The sequence below is a fragment of the Cetorhinus maximus genome, chromosome 21, assembly GCF_964194155.1.
Source record: "Cetorhinus maximus chromosome 21, sCetMax3.hap1.1, whole genome shotgun sequence".
Taxonomy (NCBI): domain Eukaryota; kingdom Metazoa; phylum Chordata; class Chondrichthyes; order Lamniformes; family Cetorhinidae; genus Cetorhinus; species Cetorhinus maximus.
This window is the reverse complement of record NC_135899.1, coordinates 17,355,868-17,365,022: the sequence shown is the minus strand read 5'-3', so window position 1 is coordinate 17,365,022 and position 9,155 is coordinate 17,355,868. Positions and strand designations below refer to the sequence as shown.

Here is a 9,155-nt window from a genome sequence, read left to right as displayed (position 1 = left end):
ATTAAAAAACACGTAGACAATTGTGTGGAGTACTTAAGGAAAGCCAGCCCGGATTTTTCAAAAGAAATGTGTCCAACCAACTTGACTGAGTTTTCTAATGCCGTAACAGGTAGGATTGATAGGGTAACATGGCTAATGTGCTATTTCTAGACTTCCAAAAAGGCATTTGAAAAAAGTCAAATAATAGGCTAACACGAAAATTTGAAGCCCATGGGATAAAATGGGCAGTGAAAGTACGAATATGAATTTGCCTCAGCAGCAGAAACAGGTATGGTGAATGGTTATTTTTCAGACTGGAGTAGTTTTACAGTGTTGTTCCCAACGGGTCGGTGTTATGACATGGCTGATGATGTGTGCCGGGCGGACCACATCCACACGGGAGACTTGTTCGCTCTATCACAATGGTTTTACAATTTGTATTTATTACGAGATGTGTGCACTAAATTCAGAAATAATGTGTCCACTAAGACTTTAGAGATCTTAAAAATGAAATTAGAGTATTTATTAACAAAATAAAAGATTTTAAGCACATAAATCAGACTACAAATTACTTACTCCTATACCAACTCCTAACATTCCTAATATTAACCTGATTCCCAGCTACACATCCCCCTTTAAGACAACAGAACAAAACAGATTTTAGAATTTAAAAAACCCAGCAAGTTAGCACAGTGCCCACTTGACAGTGGAATTCCAAATGACCTCCCCAACTTCAGTTACTTTACATAGCAGATTTATGCACAAATGGCTGGGGGCTTCTTGAAGGCAGGAATGTGAGTGGTGAGTAGGATGTTTAGAGGCCTCAAGGCAATTTAGATGAGTTGAGTGAGTGGGAAAATACATGTCAGATGTAGTATAACGTGGATAAGTGTGAAGTTATCCACTTCCCTAGGTAAAACAGGATGACATAATATTTTTTAAATGGTGTCAGATTGGGAAATGTTGATGTACAAAAGGACCTGGGTGTCCTTGCATACAAATCACTGAAAGCAAGCATGCACGTGCAGCAAGCAGTTGCAAGAGGACTTCAGTACAGCGGTAAGTATGTCTTCCCGCTGCTATACAGGGCCTTGGTGAGACCACACCTGGAGTATTCTGTGCAGTTTTGAACTCCTGAGCGGAGAAAGAAAACTTTCCAGACAGGCAGTGCAGCGAAGGTTCACCAGGCTGATTCCTGGGATTGTCGTGTGAAAAGACATTGGGTCGATTAGGCCTGTATTCACACGAGTTATAAGAATGAGAGGGGATCTCATTGAAACATGTAAAATTCTGACTGGGCTGGACAGGCTGGATACAGGGACGATGTTTCCTCTGGCTGTGGGGTCTAGAACAAGGGGTCTCAATCTTAGGATACAGGGTAGGCCATCTAGGACTGAAATAAGGAGAAACCTCTTCGCTCAGAGGGTGGTGAATTCTCTGCCTCCGAGGGATGTGAAGGCCAATTCACTGAATATGTTGAAGAAGGAATTAGGTAGATATCTGGACACTAAAGTCGTCAAAGGGGCTGGGGAGAGATCGAGACTATGACGTTGAGATTGAGGATCAGCCATGATCATATTGAATGGTGGAGGAGGCTCGAAGGGCGAATGAACTACTCCTGCTTCTATTTTTCTATGTTTTTCCGCTCCTGTTAGAACTTACATGGCCCTCTCCTCACATAGCCTTTCATTTTCCTTTAATTTTCCCTTTAATATGTAAATTCAACTGTTTGATATGACTCTGAAACGTTAAAGTCTGAAAAGGAAGGTAAAAAATAAGATATTTTTCAGGCACATAAATAAAAATAGGAAGGCTGGGATGGAAATGGGACCATTAAGGGATAGATAGGATAATGCCACAGATAAGGATAGAGACAGGGCAGAAATATTAAATGATTACTCGACCCCTCTGGCTGTACGGCTCACAATGAATGTATGTAGTTAATACTAAATGTATCATGATTGTATTGAAGCACCTCAGAGTGCAACATGATGTAGGTTGATAACTCCAATACCATTGCACTGTCTGACTGTCATGACCAGGTTGAAATGATTGTAATATTCATGGATTGTCTTGAAGCACCTCGGGATCCATGTGTTAACGTTGAATCTGATTGCACTTTTTGTGATGGCAATTTAGAAATGTTTGTAATGTCCTTTCAGATATTTTATCAATAAAGTATATTTTTCTAAATAAATTAAATGATTATTTAATTTTAGTGTTTAACAGGGATCTAGAACAGGTAGACATGATATTGATTGATAATCTAAGTCTTCAGGTAAGTGCAATTAAAATAAGAGAAAAGAGATAGATTCAAACTCAAAGAGGATAAAACCCTGGCCCAGAAGTTTCACAACCACACATTTAAAATAAATCTAGGGAATAGATAGCAGAGGTATTACTGCAGATTTATAATATTTTTTTTTAGGAAAAGGTGTAGTGCTAGAGGACTGGTGGATAGTGAATGTAATTCCTGTTCTTAAAAATGCAGGACAGAATGTGCCTAGGGAATAGTAGATCAGTCAGCTTCATTTTGGTGCTAGAAGAAATAATGCAATCCCTACTAGAGACAGGAAGAACTTCTTACAAAAAAAATGAATCATGAGCATGGATTTCAAAAGGGAAAATCTCTCTTGACCAAAGTAATGAAATTTTAGGAGGAGGTAACAGAGACAGTAGACAATGGTAATGTAGTAGATGCAATTTACCTGGACTTTCAAAAGGCCTTTGACAATGCCTCTTACAATAGGCTACTGAATAAAGTTAGAAAATATGGAGTCAGGGGAGAAGGGAAGAATGGATTGCTAGCAGGTAGTAAGCAGAGGGTAGTTATTCAGAGTGGCAGAAAGTGGAAAATAGTATTTGACAAGGATCAGTACTGGGCCCACTGCAGTTGATAATTTGCATTAATGTTTTGAACTTCAGAATCAGAAACACAATTTATAAATGGATGACGTGTCTTTATATGTACATGTGTGCATGCGTGTGTGTGTGTGTGCGTGTGTGTGTGCGTGTGTCTGTGAGAGAAACAGTCGGTCAGTCAATAGTGAGGAGGAAAAGGCTGAAGAAAACAAACAAAGCAGGAGGGCTTCTTTTTGAAGGGATCAAATTGAAAATTAGGGAAGTTAAGCTAAATTTATTTCAAACTTTGGTTAGATCATACTTACAGTACTGCACGTGGCTCTGGTCAATTTATTATTAAAAAGGATAGAGGAACTGTGGAGAGTGCAGAGTGGATTTAAAATTTCATCCCACCCCTCCACCCTCACACCCCACTCCTTACCGTCCAAGGGCCCAAATACTCCTTTCAAGTGAAATAGTGCTTCACTTGCACTTCCCTCAATTTGGTCTACTGCATTCACTGCTCCCAATGATGTCACATCTACATTGGAGATACCAGACGCCGACTGGGTGACAGCTTTGTGGAATACCTTCGGTCTGTCTGCAGGCATGACCCAGACCTTCCTGTCCCTTGCCATTGCAACACACCATCCCGCTCTCATGCCCACATGTCCATCATGGGCCTGCTGCAATGTTCCAGTGAAGCTCACCGCGAAATTGAGGAACAGCGCCTCATCTTCCGACTAGGCACTTTACAGCCTTCCGGACTTAACAACAAGTTCACCACTTCAGATCATGAACTCTCTCCTCCATCCTTACCCATTTTAATGCCCTTTATTCCAAATATTTAATTTTAAATTTTAATTTATATACATACATTTTTTTCCTCCCCATTTCTATTATTATTTTTAAAATTTATTTCCATTCATTGTTTTAACCCCACCTTTTAGCTTATTTTGATCTTTTCTCCCACACCATCACCCCCCAGCCCCCCACCCCCATTAGGGCCAAATGTAACTTGCTCATCCTGCTTTCTATCATTAATGCCACCATTAGCACTTCCTTTAGCCAGTATCACCACCATCAACACCCCTTTGACATTTTGTTTATGACATCTATTGCAATCTCGCCGTTGCCTCCACCTATCACTGGCCTTCTAGCCAGCTTCATCTGTCCCACCCCCTTAAACAGTATATATTTCACCACATTTCTACTTCTCTTTAGTTCTGAAGAAAAGTCACCATGGACTCGAAACGTTAACTCCATCCTCTCCACAGAAGCTGTCAGACTTGCTGAGTTTTTCCAGCAATTTTTGTTTTCATTACCCAAAATTAACGTTAATCCTACAGAAAGTGAGTCTGGGGAATTAATAATGGAAAATAATGAGATGGCAGATGAATGGAACCAATATTTTGCATTAAGCTTCACTATTGAGGATATAAGTAACCTCCCAGAAATCACTGTATCTCAGGAAATGGAGGGGAGTGAGGAACTCAGGAAAATTGCAATCACCAGGGAAGTGGTATTGAGCAACCAGTTGGAGCTGCGGGCTGACAAATCCTCGGATCCTGTGGACTTCATCCTAGGGTCTTAAAAGAATTGGCTAGTGAGAAAGTTGATGCATTGGTTGGTGGGGTGGGTGGGGGAGATGAACAGAAGGGAAGGTCTATGATAAAATAGAAAACAGGACAGATTAAATGTTGCAAAGTGTCTTTACGAAGTAAGTCTGGAACGAGATGCAGTGGTTTCTGTCGAGTTTCTTCCTGAGCAGTTCCGTGACACAGGACCCTGTGCTCTACTGGCTGTTCCCAGGGACGCACACCGAGATAAACGTCAATTCCTGTTCGACAGGTACTAGAAACTGTAAAATATTGTTTTCAAAATATAAACTTTATTCATAAAGTTAAGGTAAATTACAAGACAGTTCCAATTTGACATCACATAAAGTGCAACACAAATCTATTTTGTTTAATGCAGCCTATGACATTCTGAGATACTTCAGCACGCTCACAAACAGATTACAAATAGATTTACAATTCTCGTTTCATATCAAACATTCCCTGGTACGTTGTCTGGGGAAAGGAAAATTAAATGACAGAACAGAAAATAATTGAGGGGAAAATGCACAAATATTGAGGAAAACCAGACACTGAGCTGCTGCACAGAGGCTCACTCACCTGTACGTTATCTTACACAGCGCTCTCTCCCCCTCATTCACTCTGTGAACCACATAGGGACACCGGGCAGACACAGCCTGTGCAGATGGGGAGCCTTGCTCGCCTGTACACATACATTATCTTGTACTCCATGTCGGTGATTTTACAATGATATAAATGATATAAAAATTGCACATAAGTGATTGTGTAAATATGCTGTGGGTTCATTTATTGAGGCGAGGAACATGGGGACAGATATACATGGATAGAAATATTGAAGGCATCAGCAGCAGAACTGTCTGTTGTGTGCTCTGCTCAATATCAAAAGTGAAACTAAAGCTAGATTGCATGACACACTTCCCTTCTAGCGATGATAGGCAGCTATCTCTTAAAGACATATTACAGCATTCCCCCTTTTTAAAGGTACTTTAACCCCTTCCAAAGAAGTGTAACTAGTTACAATACTTGTTCATGTTTAGATACCTAATGGTATAACATGAGCATATCGAACGGATAAATCTATGAGTCCCTGAAGTGTAAGGGCAATCTACAGGTATGCCCAGATCCTATGATGGTAACTTTATCTGGAGGTGTATTTAATTGCTCACAGTGACCTGCCCGATTGTGAGACTTGCATTTTGTTTCTGGTTTCATTAGGGATCTTTTCCTAAATTCAATAGGAATGTACGGTGGGTGAGGAGCTGGAATAGATCTGATTTCTCCTCAGTTACGTCTCACCATTGTGCCTTTTTATATCATGACGTCATAGGACCCTGGTTTTGAACCAATCTTTGACGCCTCGGCTGGTTGCCACGTACCCTTCTGTGGGCCCCTGGACGTGAAATTGTTCCAACTGTAAACTTGGCAGCTCTGTACCCACATTTTTATCAAGACATTGGCCGTCTTCTCTTACAGTTTTAAAAGTTGCTCTCTGGTCTTTTAGACAGTAGGATGGGTAAGAGTCCGTAAATTGGTATGCACTGGTCGGCCAAACAAAATCTGTGCCAGCTATAGAATAATTCCACTTAAAGGTGTCACTCTTGGATGTAACATTGCAATGGGTAGATCATGCTTGGTCTGTCTACATTTGAGAATTAGGGATTTCATTGTGCAAATCATTCATTCATCTGGACCATTAGATCAAGCTAATATCAGGTCATAAAGATTCCAGTTTGATGAGCTGCCTGCCTTTATAAATGACTTACCGGGAGGTGCCTGACTTGTCCCAATATGGCCAAAATGATCTTATGTGCTCGTGGAGATACTGAATTGAATCAGGCCATCCGTTTTCCACAGTTTCTGTAGTGTCACCTTTCACCATTTCTTTTTGTAGCTGCTAGCATTTGTTTTGCACAAAATGTTATGGATCAATTGACTGACTTGCAGACTTGTTCTGGATCAATTGATAGACTTGCATTCTCCTGCAAGCATAATGTTGCAGCTCACTTTTAATTGACAATTATGTCTAAACATCCTGGATATTTCGATTTTAGTTCATGAGCTGAGGTGACAGGGGCGTAGTTTCTGAGTTTGATCTGCCTTGTGAGGTCTGATTGATTCCATGGATTGTTGCTAGTTTGAGGTTATGGCATGCTCATACACCTAGGGACTCAGGGCCTTTAGTCTCCATGATGTAGAACATCTGTGTCACCAGGAGGATTGACTGTACTTACAGTCCACGTGTATGATCCTGCACATGGAATTCGTGAGATGTTGTATGCTGAGTGTTTCACAGCAGTGGGTTTTGCCATATCTGCAGATATGTGTCTTTTAGAATTAGTAGGGGTAGCATGTTGGCACTTGCCCCTGTGTCAATCTTGACCAATAATGAATCCTTACCATCTTTCTTAGGGCAGCTAATTCGAATCTTGGCAAACACTTCAGATGGTGAGATGGCATCAATGCTTTCCACAAGATTGACGGTGTGAAATAGGTGCTCTTCACTCTCCATATCATTGTGCACATTGTCATTTTCTTGTTTGTCAATCGCTTCGTGTATATGTTTCTGGTGGGATACCAGCTGGCCATCCTCATTGCTGAAAAGTATCTGTTGCATGCAGGTTGTTTGGATCAGCGCACAGCTCTTTGTAGCTGCATCAGCCTTTGCTCAAGTGTACAGCCTCTGCCAACGGCCCTTTCTGCCACATGCCTTACAGAATCGATGAAAAGTTGGGCATTTCCTTGGTGCATGCAGAAGGCTACACCCTCCACATGTCCTGCTAGGTTTGGGTTTCCTAGTGAGTGCTTCAACAACTGGGTTGTACTTTGGACCTGTAAGTTTCATCAAACTGTGAGGATTGCTTTGTACTTACATCCATCCTCTTCAGCCGCTCTTGAACACTACACCTTTTCGGTTTGTCTAACAGATCTTCCTGGAATCCTTCCATGGGAGTGGATGTGATCACCAACTCAACAATTCTGCCTGCTAGCTCTGCATTTGAAAAATCACAGAACGTACCCTTTTCTCTGCACCTGCTGATGAAGTGGTCCATGGATTCTGTAAAAAAAACAAAAATAGCTGGAAAAACTTAGCAGGTCGGACAGCATCGACGAAGATGAATACAGTTGTAGTGTCGAGTCCGTGTGACTCTTCAACAGAACTAAAGAAAAATAGAAATGAGGTGAAATATAAGCTGGTTGATGGGGGTGGGACAGGTGAAGCTGGATGGAGGGCCAGTGACAGGTGGAGACAAAGAAGAGATTGCCAAACATGTCATAGACAAAGGGACAAAGGATTTTTATGGTAATGATATTATCTAAGGAATGTGCTAATGGTGGCATTAAGGGTAGAAAGCAAGACCAGGAAGTGACAAATGGCCCAAGTGGGTGTGGGGTGAGGGGAAGGGATCAAAATAGGCTAAAAGCTGGAGATAAAACAATGGATGGGAATAAATTTAACATTAATAGAAATTGGTGGGAAAAGGAAAATATATTTTTAAAAATATATTTTAAAAATGACAAATTATTAGAAAAAAGGGGGATCGGAAAGGGGCTAAGGATGGGGGAGAGAGGTCATGCCCTGAAGTTGTTGAACTCAGTGTTAAGCCCGGAAGGTTGAAAAGTGCCTAAGCGGAAGATGAGATGCTGTTCCTCCAGTTTGCGTTGAGCTTCACTGGAACATTGCAGCAGGCCAGGGACGGATATTTGGGTATGGAGGGTGTTGTCGAAATGACATGAACTCTAATTGATGAAGACAGAAGTTGAACCTAATTCAGCACCAGTCGCCCAATATCTTTTGGGGATCCTTTAGCTCTTCAGCTGTTGATCCTGACGTGTTCAGCCTGTGTAGACCGACAATTACATTATCTTGCCCCCTCACATTCTGTGAACCAGATGCTGTTCAGTAGGGAATTGGATAAATAATAAAAGAAAAACGAAAAAGGTCATTTCATGAGCCGATTTGGCATTGGGATTTAAAAGCCTAAAGTCATTTTAGAAGCAGCTGGCTGCTGCAATGGGGGAATCATTTGTTTCTGGGTGAATGAATTTAAAAAGCGTCTCTTCCTCAAAACCGTTTCTCTTGCTTATGCCACCCTCTGCTGGCTGTTGAACGTTAGTACGCAAATAGAGAGGAAATCATGATAAATGCAGTGAGTGCAGAGTGACCTCAAATGCCAACATTAAAATAAAAGCAAAACACTGCGGATGTTGGCGATCTTGGAGCTCGAAACGTTAACACTATTTGCTTCTCCATATACATGTGTCCTGTATGTGTTAATTTTTCGAGTACTTTGTAGTACATGCAACAGCGGTCTCTGTTGGTGAAGAAATATGTTACAGTAAAATCTGACATTAATTGGTTAATCAGAGGAGAGCGCAAATGCAGTCCTCCCTCTCCCACAAATTTTACAGTCGAGAATCCCGCATTTGGGGACATCGCAGGTGTCAGCACACTCGAAGTGCAATGGGCTGACCTCGTCCTGGGAGAACCACCTCTTTTTTGGACAAATATACTTTATTCATTAAATATCTGGAAGAACGTTACAAAACATTTCTAAATCGCCATCACAAAAAGTGCAATCAAATTCAACTTTTAGACATGGATCACGAGCTGCTTCAATACAATCAATGAATATTACAGTCATTTCAATATGGTCATTACAGACAGTCGGAAAGTGCAATGGTATTGGAGTTATCAACATACATCCTGTTGCACTCTGAGGTACTTCAATACAATTA

The 9,155-nt window shown here is 41.1% G+C and overlaps 1 non-coding gene across 1 annotated transcript; it reads right to left on the bottom strand.

Moving 5' to 3' along the window:
- Positions 1 to 8,783: 8,783 nt before the first annotated feature.
- Positions 8,784 to 8,946, bottom strand: LOC144696223 (U1 spliceosomal RNA). Its single transcript, XR_013580135.1, has one exon. It is a non-coding gene; the product is annotated as a U1 spliceosomal RNA (small nuclear RNA).
- Positions 8,947 to 9,155: the final 209 nt, after the last annotated feature.